At 40.2% G+C, this 18,814-nt stretch overlaps 1 protein-coding gene across 4 annotated transcripts in view; it reads right to left on the reverse strand.

Moving 5' to 3' along the window:
- Positions 1-18,814, reverse strand: part of RBMS3 (RNA binding motif single stranded interacting protein 3) — an 827,213-nt gene that overhangs the window by 712,210 nt on the left and 96,189 nt on the right. The gene's annotated exons all lie outside the window — the stretch shown is intronic.

An 18,814-nucleotide genomic window follows, 5' to 3' on the forward strand; every position in this document is an offset into this window, starting at 1 on the left:
ACAAAAATTATAATAGAGAAAAGAGAAGGTTCTGCTTCCTGTTTCCTCCACAAACACCATGCATTTTGCAAAGCTACAACAGCAACTGCAGTAAAGTGATGTCCAGCAGGACCTCCTTCCGGCTGGGTAAAGTATACTGTAGACTCTCTTCTGTTACTCTTGCCTTCCTACAAATGCGATCAGGACTGATTGCATTAAGGAGATTTATAGAAATGTATAACATTTCCCCATTGTAATATAATGATTTGTTGTGTAAAATATTTTCTTATCAGTAATTTCAATAAATTCCTCAGAAAAAATATTATATCCTAGGCAAAGGCTGGAAACTGTCAGGGAGAACAAACTATCAAATTAGGATAAGTAGTAAATGCTACAGATTAAATTCAAATATTTCACTTATTCAATAATTTTGCTAATATTTATTGAGTGACTCCTGTATTCCAGGCACTAACATAAGAGCCCTGGTGGAGGAGCGGCTAAGAGCTCAGCTGCTAACCGAAAGGTCCACAGTTCGAAACCACCAGCCGCTTCTTGGAAACTCTAGGGGGCAGTTTACTCTGTCCTATAGGGTCACTATGGGTCAGAATCAACTCAACGGCAACGGGTTTTCATTTAACATAAGAGCTGGAATACAATTAAGAAAAAAATAAATCTACTCTCATGAGTGATACTTTCCAAATGGATGAGACAGTGAATAAGCAAATAAGCAAAAGATAATTTCAGATGTTGCAATGCAGACATCCCTTTGAATTTAACTTAAATTAACTCTATTATCATGGTTGCACCTCATCCATTATGGTAAACATAGCTCTCATTGCTATACATTTCATTCAGTTATCAACAACTTGCATAATGTCATTGCTTTAGGTTTCTCTATTTAGTTTTACAAAATAATAATAATATATATATATGCATACGTGACATAGTGGTTAAGAGCTCTGCTGCTAACCAAAAGGTGAACAGTTCGAATCCACCAGCTGCTCCTTGGAAACCCTATGGGGCAGTTCTACTTTGTCCTATAGGTTCGTTATGAGTCGGAATTGATGCCACAGCGATGGGTTTATATATATATATGTGTATATATATATATATATATGGTATCCTTTTTTTTTATTCCTTTATCACAAATAGGTTTTTGTCAAAATGTCATTAAGGAAGTAATTTCTTGGAGTCTCTCCTTTATAATTTCATTCTCCCATCTCCCTGACAGAATCTGACCTTGTTAGATTCATATGTCACTGAACCTTTAAGGTCTAAGGGCCTTAACTACTTGATTTTGTTCATCCTACTTTACATATGAAGAAGCAGCAAATGCAATGTCAAGGTGAACATCTTTTTTCCAAGAATCTGAACCCTACCTTCCCTCTGTACCTTTTCCATATAACTTTCACAAATGCCATTTGGGTCACCACCTGATGTCAGGTTTAAAAAGCCTTCCAAGAAAAGCTCTATGATCATAGCTACAATTATATCCAGATAATAACAGGCTTTGTAATTGTGTCTCTCCCCATGAACGCTCACCAATCACAATCACAGGCAATCCCCTTTCTACCCTTTTTCGAGCTGAACTCCTCTTGGTAAGGTCACAGACAGTTTCTTGCACAAATTCAGTAGCTTGTCAGAATAGTTTCTTGGATTTTTTCTGAATTCTTAACAGCTGCTCGATCTGACTTGTCACATCCATTTCCTTTCTAGGTTGTCCTTCACGTCTTCTCCTCCCTTTCTCACTACTTCTTCAGTCTTTCAGTGGCTCAATCATCTTCACCATGCTTGTATTAGATTTTGCTTGCATTAATTTTTTTCTAAAGAATTTTTTAACAACTCCTATGAGGCAGGTAGTATGACAGTCACTAAGATGGTTAATGCAGTTTAGGCAATGCTGATTTAAAGAAACATTAGCAGAGTTCTTGACTGCAGTAGTTCTCAGAACCTATGATATATTCGCTATGAGTTGGAACCGACTCAGCGGCGCCTAGCAACAATGATGGGATACACAGTGATGTGATACAGCGCTCTGTGGCTCTCCAGAAAGGTTATATACATTGTATTCAATACATTTGAAGACACACTTTTTTGTTTCCCTACAGATAATCTCTGATACAGAGATATATTTCATAATCTAATCACATTTAATTGGTAGCATTTTTTTCTTTTGCATTAGTATATTAAAATGGTACATATTACAATCAACATCATCTTAGATTTAATGAAATACTTTAGGAGGCACTGTCTCACATGGAAGGAGTCCTAGTGGCGCAGTGGTTAAGTGCTTGGCTGCTAACTGAAAGGTCTTTGGTTCGAACCCACCAGCTGCTCTGCAGCAGAAAAAATGTGGCACTTTGCTTCTGTAAAGATTTAGGGGCTTGGAAATCCTGTGGGGCAGCTCTACTCTCTCCTCCAGAGCTTCTGTGTGTCGTAATTGACTCACCGGCCATGAGTTTTGTTTGTCTCACATGGCTTATTTCACTGACCATGAAACTTTTTTTTATTAAATCACAAAATATTAACAAAATAACTCTTTGAATAAGTTGTAACAGAACTTATTTTGGAAAAGACTGTATCAAAACCATATTTCCCAAATCTATTTATTTTAGAATGCTGAAAGCTCATCCTGAATTTGGAAATTCCCAAGTCATCTACAAAGGCAGTGGAGGATTCCTGAAAACTTTAATTTTCAAAATAATTTTAAAAATCTTCATATCTTAATTACACATTGAAGCATGGAATGTGACATTAAGCCATTCAAACAGAAATCAAAACCTTGGTTTTTGTTTTTTTTTTTGTTCCAAGGGGCATTTTAGGAGGGGTTCTTTAAAATCTGCCCCATTGATACCATCCATCAGCAACTGGCCCCATCACTCCCTTCCCAAGCCATCACAAACAGAAATATGTAGCCTAAGTAAAAAGAGTAAGCTGGCCACTTCCAATAGCAGTGCCCCATCTCTCATCATGTCGTTAGCAGCCTCTGATCCCCACCCTCTCTCATGGAGCAATTCTGGAGCCATTACTACTACAGACCTAGACTCCTCAGCCCCAAAACAGCAAACCCTGATTGAGAAACAAAACTTAACCACAATCTTCATTTAGTGGGTGAAAGAAGAGGCCACAGCCACCAAAATAAGGCTGAGTTTTACTCCTCTTGTTTTACCTATGACCCACTTTCCCAAGTTCCAGCCAGTGTCTATCACCATAGAGAACTTCATGTCCAAGGAAAACACTTTGCTAAGCATACCCATCACCTGCAACTCAATGTAAAACTCATAAATTAGCTAGATGGGAGGTACTGGGCCAAGATAGCAAGTAGGACATGCAACCCTTGGTAGTCTGACCTTGGAGTCAGAACCTATTTAAGGGGGCCCAGTCCACAAATACATTATCCCTGAGGACATTCAGTGCCATGTGTGTTGCTCAACTGTTCAGTCGCTGTGAGAAGACATTCATTTAGGTGCTTAGATACAAATGCCTGGCAGCAAAGGCCGAGTCACATGCAGCTCTGTGACATAAAGACAGGCCTCTCCCCATTCTTTTATCCTCATTAAATTTGTAAACTTGTCTTAGAGATTGGAATCACTGTTACAGCAATCCCAAGGGTAAAACATTTTAGCACAAGGGGGAAAAAAAGCTAAGCTAATGGCAAAGAATGGACCTGAGAATCCATGTCTAGAAAACACACCTGGGCAATCAGAGGGGGGAGAAAAGACAGTGAGAGCTGGATCTTTATGCAGATTTTTAAATTCTTTTTTCTTGCCTAGAGGGAGAATCAAAGTGATCCTGCTGTTAGCACATTTCCATTTTTCCTGAGGCAGAATAATTCTCCAAAAATGATTCAATTCAATGACACTTTAGTTTAAAATATATATATCAAGAGAAGATTTAGTAAAGTGCTATCCCCCTCTACCCAATCCCTCTCAAATTCGTGCTCAGACTAACACACTGGGAGCTCTGTCTAATGATGTGTCAGCATTAAAGGGAGGGAGACATCCAGTCTTCAAGCTCTTTCAGTGGGAAAAAAATGGTGTCTTGTTGCAGCGGAAAAATTCTCCATGCCAAATTTTCTAATTACATGTTTCTTAAACTTGGCCTTCCTGGAAAGCAAAATCAGGGGTAAATATTGCAGTGAAGAAAGACAGATCAGTCAAGTCTAGGCTCATACTCATTGCTCCCATGAGGCATTCATTTAACAAATATTTATTGTGCACCTGCTGGGTGCACACACTCTTCTAGGTGCTAGAAACCTTACAATGAACAAAGGACGTGAACGTTTGTGCCTTCCTGCAGCAGCATACATTCTAGTTCTGCGAGCCAGGCAATAAACAAACTACATATACTTAATCATACAATAACATATTAAGTGATTTAAGAAATAGAGGAAAATAAAGTAGGTTAAGGTATATGGAATGCTAGGGATATATATACATATGTATGTATGTATTTATTATATCTACTATATATACTTTGGTTGCAGAAGTTCTCTCAGATGGGTTGGCATTTCATCAGAGACCTGAAGGAATAAACCAAACAGACAACTGGGGTGGGAGTGGCAAGAGAGTGGGACTGGGGTCCTTTAACTCAAGGAATAGGTAAAAGGCCAACGTGGCTAGGATGCAGTAAATTAGGGAGTGGAAGAAGGTAAGGCACAAAGTAACAGGGTCTTGTAGATATCTAGAAAAATTTCTTTTACTTTGAATGACATGAGAAACTTTTGGAAGGTTTGGGCAATAGACTGGCATGAACTGATATATGTTTTAAAAAGGTTCACTCTGGCTGCAGAGAGGAGAACACATCAGCAGGAGGCAGGGATGTAAGCAGGGTTATGAGCTGAAATGGTATTGCAATAAGGCAAGGGGTTAGGTTGGTTTGGACTTGGACTGGTGTCATTAACAATGGAAATGCTGAGAAGTGGTCAGGTAAAGTCATTGATGTTTGCTGATAAATTCTATGCAACATGTGCGCTGCAATGGATCACTTTTATGTGGCCTTTCTTGCCATGGTCTTGTAACTCCCACCAAATGATTGGCTGGGACTATGCAAATAAGGTGCTTGTGGCCCACCAGTGGGATTGGACAACTTGCTAATAATGCAAATAAGGTACATGGCACTCTTGTGGGGGATGAGACCATGTAAATAAGGTGTATGGAACTCTAACGAGGGGATTGGTCAGTTTTGCCATCACCACAGGCTTAAAACGAGCCTTCCCAGATGCAGAAAGGGGGACCTGACTACTACCAGGAATAACAGACAGGAGCAGAGTGCATTCTTTGGACCTGAATCCCTGTGCTGAGACTCTCCTAGAGGAGGTATGCCTGACTTAAGCCTCATAGGAATCAACCTTGGGTGTTGATGCTGATAATGATTCTCTCTCCCCCTCATGAAGTTAGAGGAGGGCAGACACCTCCATGTCACCATTTTTACAACATGTGTGAGAGAAAAGAGAAATATTAGCTGAGCAACTAGAAGGATACACTTGACTTTTATTGAGATTGTAAAGATTTAGGCTAAAGCAGGTTTAAGAGGGAGGGAATAATGACTTGTTTTTAGCATGTTAAATTAAGAATTTCTATTTAACATCCAAAGGAGAACTGTTATAGGTTCCCTGTAAGGTCTGCAGTTCAGGCAAGAAGTCAAGTTTCGAGATATAAATTTGGTAATCATCTGGATATGGATGATATTTAAAGAGGTGAGCTCACTGAAGGAATGGAAGCGGATAGAGAAGACATGCAACAATCCCAGGACTGAGCACTGGGGTCCTCCAACATTGAGATAAAGGGAGGCCAGCCAGGGAGACTGTGAAGCAGCAGCTAGTGAACTAGTAGGGGACACAGGAATGGTGTCTCAGAAGCCTAGTTTTAAGAAAGAAGAAGCAATCAACTGTGTCAAATGCTGCCAAAATTTAAAGTAAAATGAACAATAGAAAGGTCCATTGAATTGGGCAGCATGAAGATCTCTGGTGACATTAACGACAAGTATTTTGTTGGAGTGGTCAGGATAAAAATCTGATTGGGGTGGATTCAATTGAGAATGGGAAGAGAGGAAGTGGAAACAGTGAGCAGAAACTTCTCTGTTAGGGAGTTTTGGTTAAAAAGGAGCAGGAGTATTGGCAGGTACTGAAGAGGAAATGGAGTTGAGAATATTTTTTTTTCCTTAAGAAAGAGAGACATTACAGCACCTTTGTATGTTTAAGGGAACAATTTATTTAGAAGGGAAAGAAATTAATTGTTGATGCAGAGGAGGGGAAAATTGCTGGAGTCATAGTCATACTCATTGAGAAGGTATGGGATCCAGTGCACTAGCAGAGGTGCTGACCTTTCGTAGGGTATCATTGATTCACCTACAATAACAGGAAGGAAAGAAAGAAGTGTATAAGTGTACAGATGTTGGATGTTTGGAAAGTTTGGAAGTTGTGGTAGGAAAATTTAGAAGGCCTCTTCTAATTGCTTCTATGTTCTCAGGGAAATACCAAGAAAGGTCATCAGCTGTAGTAAATATTTAGGAGGAAATAGGACAGGAAGCATACAAATCAGTGGAAGTATGAATAAACCAGGGAAACATAATAGGTTGTGTGGCTGTAATAAGGGTCCACTTGAGATTATCAATCCGAACCAAACCTGTTGCCATCGAGTCAATTCCAACTCACAGTGAACCTATAAGGCAGAGTAGAAAGGCCCCATAGGGTTTCCAAGGAGTGGCTGGTGGATTCAAACTGCCGATCTTTTGGTTAGCAGTCAAACTCTTAACCACTGCGCCACCAGGGTTCCCACTTGAGTCAGTGCTCATGAACTTACAGTGGGATCAGTCAGCATGGTAGAGTGTCTTTCTCCAGTCATGTTCAGGTGTGTGCATGCAGGTAAATGGGAGAGAGAGTTGGACACAACCAGGATTAAGATTTTTACAGAGCAGTTTAAAGGAGAGTAAGGTTAGGGGGCAAGGAAGTTCATGTAAGTATATATAACAGCGTAATAATGGCCTTCCATGAAATCTAATAGGAGTATGGAGGGACATGGGAATGTGGGGAGAAAAAGGGACAAAGGAAAGATTATAAAAGCAATGGCTCATGCTGTCCCTCTCCAGGGATTGGTCCCTCCTGATAACATGTCCAAAGTACATGAGATAAAGTCTTGCCATCCTGGCTTCTAAAGAGAATTCTGGCTGTACTTCTTCCAAGAGATGCTTGTTCGTTCTTCTGGCAGTCCATGGTATATTGAATATTCTTCGCCAATGCCATAATTCAAAGGTATCAATTCTTCTTTGGTCTTCCTTATTCATTGTCCAACTTTCACATGCATTTGAGGCGACTGAAAACACCATGGCTTGTGTCAGGTGCACCTTAGTCCTCAAAGTGACATCTTTGCTTTTCAACACTTTAAAGAGGTCTTTCGCAGCGGATTTGTCCAATGCAATATGTCATTTGATTTCCTGAATGCTGCTTCCATGGGTGTTGATTGTGGATCCAAGTAAAATGAAATCCTTGACAATGAGGAAGTTCCACGGCCACCAGCAGTGTGTGGCCCCCCAATTTGAGATGGCTTTGGAGAGGATCAACTAGTGAGCAAGGTACAAACAGGCTTACAGTAAGCAAGGTATAAATGGGCTCAATTGTGCTTAGTTACTAATCTGTAGTGCACAATTTCACATCCCGATGTGGTAAAGTCCATGTGGAACTGTGCACCACAGATTAGTAAGTAAACACGAGTAAGCCTGTGTGTACCTTGCTCACTGGGTCATCCGTCCTGGGTGGCTTTTGGGGAAGTATTGCCTTCCAGGATATCCAAGTTCAATTTGAGCTAGAAAGTGGGGGAAAAAAAAAACAGTCCAAGAAAAGTTTGGAGATAAGAGAGATTTTGTGTATGACCTTCTTGGCATTCCAGAGGGCCCAGGGGGAAGGGAGTAGATATGGAGTCAAAAGGAAGTGGGTAAAGCTGTGGGGGATTAGGGTTTGAGCGTTGACCCGACAGTCTCAGGCATCTTGTGGTAATGGGATTGGTTATGAAGGTCTGCCAGGCGGGCAGTAAAACAACTGAGGTCTTCTTAACACTTACTCGGGAACAGCGCTCCAAAAATATCTGGCTTATTTTTCTCCTGAAGGAGTATGTCTTTTGAGCGGTGCCATTCTGAATGGCAAACACTATTTACCAGCAGCTAATGCTGGTCTAAACACTTACTGAAGAGTATCTATTATTTAGACTTTATCTTCTCGAAGCACACAAAGAGGCAGGAAGCCGGGTGTCAGAGAGGGTGAGCTTTTGTTCGCCAACACATTCGTTTTTAACCTCAGGAGTTAAAGATCCTGTATCTCTGCTCCAGCGTACTGGCTCAGACAGCTGGAATTGTGGTGACAAGGCAAGTATGCTAATACTTTTTCATTTAACCAGAAGAGGGTAATCTGAGCCACCTAAAAAGCATTCTCTCCTCCCTGCTCACAATGCTGAGGAATGTCAGAGGCCCTCAGGAGCCAGGATCTTTCGGCAAAGGGGCCTGGAAGGCAGGAAGCTGCCTATTGCTTTCACAGCTCTAAGCCTCTGAAATGCCCATGTCTCCTTTCAGACTTTATTACTTAGACTCCAGATTAATAGGGTTAAGGCATCGAATCATCACCGTCGGTAGCAAAACTCGTCTCCATTTTACGATGCAGGTAGTGCCGTAAAGAATTTCAGACCAGAAAACAGTAGCTCTGGCCTCTATTTTACTTCGCTATCCTCCTTCAGGGGCCCTGGAGGCGGAATGGTTAAGAGCTCGGCTGCTAACCAAAAGGTCAACAGTTCGAATCCACCAGGCACTCCTTGGAAACCCTATGGGACAGTTCTACCCTGTCCTACAGGGTTGCTACGAGTCAGAATCGCCTCGATGACCACGGGTTTTTTGCTGTTGCTATCTTCCTTCAAATCTTGTCAGATGTTATTTAATATGTCTACAGTCTCTCTGGCTTATCTTTCTTGGGACGTACATTGTTTTGTTTTGTTTTTTCCCAAGCAAAGTTAAAATTCCACCTTCACATTTAGGTTCTCTCCCATTCTAATTTCATAGTTGCCAGCCACCTCAGGATAACAGTTTAATACAAAGCTTGATGGGTGTTATGGGTTGAATTGTGTCCCCAAAAATACGTGTTGTAAACCTTAACCCCTGTGGATATAATTCCATTTTGGAATAGGGTTTTCTTTATTATGTTAATAAGGTCATATCAATGTAGGGTATGTTTTAAACCAATCCCTTTTGAGACATAAAAGAGCAGATTAGACACAGAAGCAAGCAGACACGGGGAAGACCAATGAAGACAGACTAGTCTACAAACTCAGAACTCTAAGGATGACTAGTTGAGACAAGGATTTCCCATCCACCTCTGCCGCCCCTCGCCACCACTCCCGAGTCAGCAGAGAGAGAGCCTTCCCTTAGTGCCGGCGCCCTGAATTCGAACTTCTAGCCTCCTAAACTATGAGGAAATAATTTGCTGTTCTCTAAAGCCACCCATTTGTGGTATTTCTGTTACAGCAGCACTAAGAAACTAAGACAGTGAGTATAATACTTAGTATAAATATAAAAAAAAAACCAAACCCGTTGTCATCGAGTAGATTCTGACTCATAACGACCCTACAGGACAGAGTAGAACTGCCCTATAGTGTTTCCAGGCAGCAGCTGGTGGATTCGAACGGTCGACCTTTTGGTTAGCAGCCAAGCTCTTAATCATTGTGCCACCAGGGCTCCACTTTGCATATAGTTAACAAATATTAGTTGTTTATTATGGGCTAAATTACATGCATTATCTTCTTTAAACATAACAATTTCATGAGGTAATTAAAATACTGTCCCCATTTCAAGATGAAGTCACTGAAACACTACAAACACAAGAAAACTTATGATCTCAGGATTGTATGATTAGTAAGTAGCGGAGCCAGGATTTGAACTTGGGTAGTCAGATTCCAGAGTCCCTGGGTGGTGCAAACAGTTAATGTGCTCAACTGCTAACCGAAAGGTTGGGGTTCGAGCCTGCTCAAAGGAGCCTTGGAAGAAAGGCCTGGCAATCTACTTCCCAAAAAATCAGCCACTGAAAACCCTATGGAGCACAGTTCTACTCTGACACTAATGAGGTTGCCATGAGTCAGAGTTGATTTGATGACAAGTGGTTTAGTTAGATTTCCAGAGTGCACATATTCTTGGCTACTACAGTATACTGCCAGGTACTTGTTTAGGTACTACAGAATGAAGTTAAATATGACAAGTGACTGAAAGGGGTAAAAAGTCCAGGGTACAATTAGATATTTCTTGGTAACAGTATCTTTCTATCCCTTGACTCCAAAGTACACACCCACACAAGAGTTTGAGTCTGAACCATAATAAATTAAACTAGCAATCTGCATTGATTTAAAGCATGCTTGTAGATTGAGAGGAACCTTTGGCAAATCAATTCACAAGTGTCACTGAAGAAAGATTAGCATTACAAAAATAACTTTCTGGAGCCTTTTCCCCATTTTAAAGGAGTAAGCAGCATCAGAAAATACTGACATCCCAAAGCTGTGCATCAGTACAAGAGGCAGAAGAAGATATACATTATAACTCTTCCCACTTAGAAGTTGAGTTATTCTCGAAGAATGACTATTTCCATTTAAATTTCAATCTTTATGGTCTAGAAAAGCAACTTTTACTTATTTTTGGAATCAAAACGGTTACAACTATCTTGGCAAAGGTCAGCTTTCCATTATAAGTAGCAGCCTTAAAATAAAAGGTATTGTTATTTTAACAGAATAGATCATGTATGGCATTGCTGCCCTGGAGGTTGCTCACGGGGCCTGAAAGGCCTGCATACAGGTGAGAGGACTGTTCACTCAGCCACTGTCTTTGACTTTGATACCTCACACTATGAATAAGAGAACAGGTTTCTTCATTTTGTTTTGTTTTCTCACCAGAGGGGTCATTAACAATGTATGTGGATGGGTGTGTGTGGGGAGGGGGCATACGTTTGTTTTCATTAATCACCCAGATTTTGTGTAAAAAGGATTAGTAAAAGAAAAAGGTGAAGAAAATAATAATAAAATCTAGAATGTTATGTATCTAGACTCTACATTAAAATTATAAAGGATGTTGGTGTCAGTTTGTTTAAATGGGGGTGGAGAAAAAGAGACACAAAAGAAAAACAACAAGTTGCTACCTTTCCACATATCTAGATTCTATATTAAAACTGGAAAAGATGTTTCAGTAGATGACGTTATAATTTAGGTATTTGCCTCTTCAAGTCAAAACACATTGCTCCCAGGATCTCAATAAACATAGTCATCATCCCACCAACGCTATTTGATTCTTGATGTTCCTAAGAGTTAATGAAAGAGTGTCTAAAACTTCAGAGCATTAATTTTTATATGTCCCTTCCCTTCCCCACAAACAGTGGACAAATTCCTTAAGTGAGGCAATCGAGATAATAAAGCAACACGGCAAGACCCTATAACCTTGAAGATACAGGAAGTAGTAAGTATCAAAGAAGAAATCAATGAAGTAAAAAGCCATGACTCTGACATACAAATTATTACATATGTCGGACCACTCAAGTCATTGTGTGCTGCAGGGGAATTACTTCTCTGCCTCTGTTTACTATCCGTGAGGGAAACTACCTGTGGCCAAAGTCTGTCTTCTATTAGAGATAGTTGGTGGTTCATTTGAAATGAAATTTTCATTGTTCTCAACTAAGACAACATGTGAACTAAATGTCTTCCAAAAATTCCACAATTTTCCTCTGTGTGACTTGTTTGAGGAAGCATCTGGATTTTGTGAGAACTGTAAGCCTTCAGAACGTCTTAATCAGGGTCAGGTCTCAATTATTTGAAGCTATAATGAAATGTCAATCCAGTGGTAATATTTACTCGGCAGTATGATTTTTTATCAAAAGGTTTCCTAAATCTCCACTTAAAAAAAAAAAAAGTGAAAATGACAGGCATACAACTGGCCCTCCACTAGGATGTGGGAACTGTTAACTTTGTTCAGAAAAGAGAGAAGCATCAGGTTCCACAGCCAGGGTGAGATACCAAGCCCAGGAAGTGACATTAATGACAACAACAACAAAGACAAAAATGAGCTAAGCATTTCCACCAGGTAACACAGATCTGATATCTGACCCACAGCAAGAGTCATTAGCTAAGGGCACAGAATAAGCCTTTCTAGTTAAAGCAAAGGAGGAAGATATGATTTTAGGGTTATCATAATGGATTAAAATCTACAGATTTTTAGATAATTTCTGCATAATGTTAAGATCGCCACCACTTCAGTTACTCTTATATTATTTTCCTCACTTGGGAATAATGACTCCACTCTTCATATGCATAGATGGCACTGTGAACCCCCCACCCCCACCCCAAAAGCCTACCCATCCCAGATCAACCAGGCTGATGACATTACAGTAGTCCATCTAAACCTCATAAGCAATCTCACTTCTTCAGGCTGGTAGGTTGAGGCTACAGGATAAAGTATTGCCTTAACAGAGATAAAAGGTAGCATATACCATTGGTCCAATTAACTCCATGTTCAAATCTTCTGAACCACTTGACCGGAGACAATGATGATAAATACTTAGCACTTACACTATCTTGCTTTTCCCACAGGCTCACAATCCCAGAGGTACTGCAGGATGGTTTCATGAAGGTGTGACAATTATACTCTAGAACCCAAACTATTATGTGGCAGTGTCAATGGAGAGCAGTGGGTCATGTGACCTCTTCCCTTTCCGGACCTTTCTCTCCTACTTACTTCCTCACAGGCTCAAGAAGCAACAAAGAAATAAAACGAGCTCCCATGAGGCAAATTACAAATGATCGGACACTTTCTGCACATGATGTATCACGTTGACTACCAAGAGAACATAGGAGGGGAGGTTTAGCACCTTACTTCATCTATGGAAGCATAGCAGACGGCTTAGAGCAAGGCTTTTGGAACTATCTGAGGTATAGGACCATTTCTCTCCCAATCCATCATGAGCCAATATGTGGTTCTACAGCCCACGACTCATATTCAGCTCACGTCACATGCAATTCCACTCTACTCTGACAATACCTAAACCAACCTATACTTTATTCAATGAAACAAAACCACAGATCACACACTGACTCTCAATTTCTGTACTTATCTTGTCAAAGACCAACAGTAAATAGTTCACAGATGGGCATCGGTCTGTGGACTACACTTTGGTTTAGAGTACAGGATCAAGTGACTGCCCTACCTGACTTGTCCTCCATTACTCACTTACTAATGTACTTACTTACTAATGTGTGTGAAAGAAGCCCTGATGGCCAGGGGCATATCCAATAGGTAAGGTAAGCACGTTGCTTACCGTGTTTACCAGCGCATCAGTAGTGAACAATTTCATATTTTTTCACCGTATCAAAGATTCTGCTTCTAGGTATGGCTGGCATCTGTCTGCTGTCCAACCCCACAGCACCCTCCTACAGAATCAAAGTCTCTTTTCAAATTTACAATCCTTCACAGGGGCAGATGATCCAGTAAGCAAGGTATGCATAGGCTTACTTGCTCTTACGTACTAACCTGTAGTGCACAATTTTGGTGAAACCTATGTGAAATTGTGCACTACAGATTAGGAAGTAAGCACAAGTAAGCCCATGCATACCTTGCTTGCTGGTTAATCTGTCCCTGGGTAAGCAAGATAAGCACGGTAAGCACCATGCTTACCTTGCCTATCGGATAATCCATCCTTGCTGGTGGTACAATGTTTAAGCACTTGGCTGCTAACGGAAAGGTCGGCAGGTTGAACCCACCAGCTGCTCTGCAGGAGAAAAGACCTCGTCATCTGCTTCCATGAAGATTTCGGCCTAGAAAACCATAAAGGACAGTTCTACTCTGTCCTATAGAGTCACTATGAGTCGAATCAATGCAACTGCACAAACAACAAAAATATGTGTGAACTTGGGCAACTTATTTCACTTCTCTATGCCTCAGTTTTCTCATCTGTAAAATGGTGACAAAAAATTCTCAGCTCATATGGTTGCTATGAGGATTAAATGAGTTAACACAAGTCAGACAACTAGAACTGTTAATACTTAGCACAGAGTAACCACTATGTGTTAGATTTTACTTTTATTATGCCACTTTATAAGTTGGCTTTGCAACCTGTATACCTCAAAATGTATAAAGCAGCATATAACAGATAGTAGAATAGATCAGCATCCCTTGTCACTCAGATGAACAAACCATAACAAACAGATCAGTCTTGAAGAGAAATACAATCTAAATGTTCCTTAGAAGCAAGGATAGCAGACTTTGACTGGCTTACTCTGGACACATCATCAAGAAAGACCAATCACTGGAAAAGGGCATCATGTTTGGTAAAGTAGTTCTGAGAAAACAAGAGAAACCCTCAATAAGACAGATCGACACAATGGCCCCAACAATGGACTCAAACATACCAATGATCATGAAAATGGCGCAGCACCAGGCAACATTTAATTTGTTATACATCTGCTCTGCGTGAGTCAAAGCCGAATCAACCGCAACTAACAACAACATGACAGTAAGTTAACACGGTTTACAAGGTGTAAGTATAAAATATTGCTAAAAATCAATTACTTGCATGAACGCAAGATATTAATAATAGGATAAACTGTGCACAGAGGAACGGAGTATACGGGAACTTTGTACTTTCTGCATGATATTTCTGTAAATCTAAAATGCTCTAACACATAAAGTCAATTAAAAAAAATACAAGGATTCTGGTAAGATTCTAGAAGTAGCCATGTAGTTTTGGAATATCCCTCAATCTGTTCATAAAAACAGATAGACAGAGACAAGTGTAGAAAAACCAAAAATCTATGGACAATATCTACCACAAAACCCTACAAACCCCAAAACGTGAGCATGTGGGGACAACCCACAAACCAGTTACAAGACCCACGTGGAATCAGCGTCTGAGTTGCAGGAAGTAAAGGGAAGGGAAGTATAGGAACTGGGTTTGATGGCACGGAGAATAACAAACACCCCAAATTGTCATAGGACCACATCCTTCTGTCAGTTTGTCATGCTGTGGCCGTGGCTTGCATGTTGTTATAATGCTGGAAGTTATGCCACTAGTATTTCAAATATCAGCAGGGTCACCCATGGTGGACAGGTTTCAGTGGTGCTTCCAGATTAAGATCAGAAAGAAAGACCTAGTGATCTACTTCTGAAAATTAGCCAATGAAAACCCTGTGGATTACAACAGAACACTGTCCAATTCGCTTGCTTTGGAAACATATTCAGGAGGGATCAATGATTAAAGGAGGATATCATGTTTGGTGAAGTAGAAGGCCGACAAGGGCAAGGGAGACCCTTGGTGAGATGCATTGGCACAGCAGCCACAATGATGGACTTGAAAATGCTGGCAATTGTGAGGATGGTGGAGGACTGGGCAATGTTTCATTCTGTTGTCCATGAACTAGAGATGACTCAACAGGAGCTGACCACAATAACTCATTAAAAGGCATGGTAGGTCAATTTGATAACAGAAGCCCAAACCACACAGGGTTTCTGCAGGACCCAATTCAAAACAAGGGCAGGAGGTTGAAATGTGATGTGGTCTGAAGGTGCCTGAGCAATCTGGACCCTGTAGACTATTAAATTAACATATCATACTATCTTCCAAGACAAAACCCCACACTGAAGAGAAATTGCTAGGAGTAGAATCCAAATTGCCCAGAAGAGAAACAACGATGACAGAGAAAAGAGAAGGTTCACGTATAAGTTGGGGGAGGGGCAACGGAAGCAAAAATATGAATTATTTATGCATTCACACACACACACGCACGCACACACACACACACACACACACACCCCTGTGGTGTCACTCTCCCACTAAAGAGCCAGAAGCTTCTTAGCATTCTTTAATCTTTAGCCTGGCTGAAAGGCTCTAAGTGATATGGAAACCAGTCTTCATTTTGGGTCTCTTGCTCATCACGTTCTTGCCCCTTTGGTCTTCTTGCAGGTCCTCATACTCTTTTGCTCGTTCCCTCTCTCAGAAACGCCCTCCTCAAGGTCTTTGCAAAACTAACTCATATTTCTTCAGTTCTTGGACACAAGGCCATCTCTTCAAAGTGTCCCCCTTGACCACACTAACTAAATTCAGTCTCTCCTTTCATTGTCCACTCCTGTTCCTTGCGTATTTCCTTTATAACTCTGGGAACAATCTGAAATCATTTATTTGTCTGTTTACACATTGTCTACCTCAGTGGGTATCAGGACAGTACTTACAGTCTTTATTATTAAATCCCATATCCAGTGCAATAGCTGGCATATAGTAAATATGCAATAAATACTGTTGAATCAATTAAATATATTTCTGTAGTAATCTAAAATAAAGTGTACCGGTCTTCTTTTGACCTTTTTACTTATCACTCTAGCTTCTCGTCTCCTTCATAAATTGATTTTCTGATTCATTTATTTATTCAACATTTAGTGGATGCCAAGTACATATCACTACTTTTAGGTGAAGAGGATACAACGATACACCAGGTCACTGCTTTCAAGAATCTGAGAGTAAAGCATGAACAAATAACCCTTATAAAATGTGATATGCATTGTATTATCTCTGTGAGTGTCTGAGTGTGTGTGTGTTATTGTTTGTTTTGTGTGTGTGTGTGATGCAGAGGAAAACAGAGAATGGCAAAAAGAATTTTATCATGGTAGATTCAAAGAAGGCTATAAATCTGAGTTTGACCTTGAAACAATGTCTCTAGGTAGACAAAAGAGAGATGACACTCTAGGGGTAAGAGAGTTAAACCAGCAAGACTTGTTTCAAAGAAATTATAAAATAAAACAAGAAATCTTATCCCAAATCCCAAACAAGCTTATTTGGAAAATGAAGTACGTCTATTCCTACATAAATGCATTTTTCTTTTAATTCTGATGCCATACTTAATGGCAAACAATGATCAGACCAGAAGAAGTCACTTTAAGAATTTCAATAAAATTCTATCTTAGCAAAGACAATCTGCAACCAATTCAGATCTGCAACTAAGAGAATATATATCAGGATAAAACTTATTTATGTTAAAAATAATCATCTGAACATATCTATTTGCATGTGTATTATCTTTACTTGTAACAGCTAACACCACTTGGTTAGCCAGGAAATTATGAACAATACTTTACAGCTGTAGGTTGATACACTTTTCAAAACTTATCAACATTATTTCATTTCATCCTCGCAATACCTCAGTGAGGTAAACACAGGTATTTTTATCTCTATCTCACAGAGAAGACAGCTGATAGAGAAATGTTAAGGGACTCGTCCAAGGCCGTCAAGCTAGTTAGCAGCAGATTAGAGATCGACCTCAGTCGTTTTCCACCACAGCATTTGGCCTTCCCTGGCAACCAGCGCTCAATAAGAAGAACCAGGACTATTGTATGTTGGAGTTACGATATTTGAAATGGGTTCAGTATATAGTTGCTGAACAAAAATGCATGCAACAGAGATTTTACTTTCATTCTGATAACACCCTTGCTGAAAAACTAGACTCTTTAAATAACGTAGGTTCCTAAATTTAGAACTACTACCATTTCTGAGGACTAAGGTGCGCCTGGCCCAAGCCATGGTATTTTCAATCACCTCATACGCATGCAAAAGCTGGACAATGAATAAGGAAGACTGAAGAAGAATTGATGCCCTTGAGTTACTGTGTTGGCAAAGAATATTGAATATACCATGGACTGCCAGAAGAATGAATAAATCTGTCTTGGAAGAAGTACAACCAGAGTGCTCTTTGGAAGCAAGGATAGCGAGACTTTGTCTCCTGTACTTTGGACATGTTATCAGGAGGGGCAGGGAGAATCACTAGGAAAGTGAAGACAGGTGAGTTGTGTAGGCAGACGGGAACAAAGGGAAGATGACTTTGATAGGGAGGTGGAAGGCAAAAACAAATCTCAGTTTTGCCTGGAGCAGCGGTGTCAACCTTGGCTCCCTGATAGTATCACTAGACAGCCTTTAGAAATCTCTATGCCAATGCCTCACCCCAGACCAATTATATCAGAACTTCTGGGGGTGGAAGTCAGTCTTCAGTAGTTTACAAAGCTCCCCAAGTGATTCCAAAGTTCATGTGTGTCTGACCACCACTGGTGCTCTGAGGTCCTCTGGTTTGGGTAGGGCTCTCTTGCTGTAGCCAGAAGTTCCTCATTACTGATAAAAATGGAGCCACTTAGAAAGCAAAGGAGGACTGATAAAGAGGCTGATTTTAGCAAACAGCATTGGATTTAACAGATTGTGTCTTTTTAACTGCTCCTGAGAAACCTTTGGAATCACCACCCTGCTGCTACTTTATGTGGGTAGGAGTAGGATCAATTCAAATGGTGAACGGAAGGCTGATTTCAAGCTATCAACAGCACAGAATGCAGAGATGGGGAGAAATGTACGGTAGCACACCATTACATAGTATTTTTACCATACAGATACAATACATGAAAATAAACCTCAAGAGCAAGTGGTAAAATGCAGTGAAGTCATTATGAAGTGATAAATGTGGGGTATTTATTACTTTTGTCTTTTTAACATAATTTATTTAACTGTCAGTTTTCATAATGTAATTTTAAATAAGACTGTGTTTAATTCCTGGAAATTAAAAAAAAAAAAAATTGACTCTAGCAAGCTGGTATGAGCTATCTGTACCACTGATACCTTCTCCAATTTAACAGATATATTTTCATTATAAATCAACTCACATTTACTGAAAGGCTGTTTATCTAGGTTGTGAATCACCCACTTTCAAAATTTTGGTGCCTTGTTCTTTCTGATCTCTGCCATTTTGGATTGCTTGTTACACTCAGGATGGAGGAAAGTCAAAATAATCATAGTCCCATGGCT

This window comes from Trichechus manatus, unplaced genomic scaffold, assembly GCF_000243295.1.
Source record: "Trichechus manatus latirostris isolate Lorelei unplaced genomic scaffold, TriManLat1.0 scaffold00049, whole genome shotgun sequence".
In the NCBI taxonomy this organism is placed as follows: Eukaryota; Metazoa; Chordata; class Mammalia; order Sirenia; family Trichechidae; genus Trichechus; species Trichechus manatus.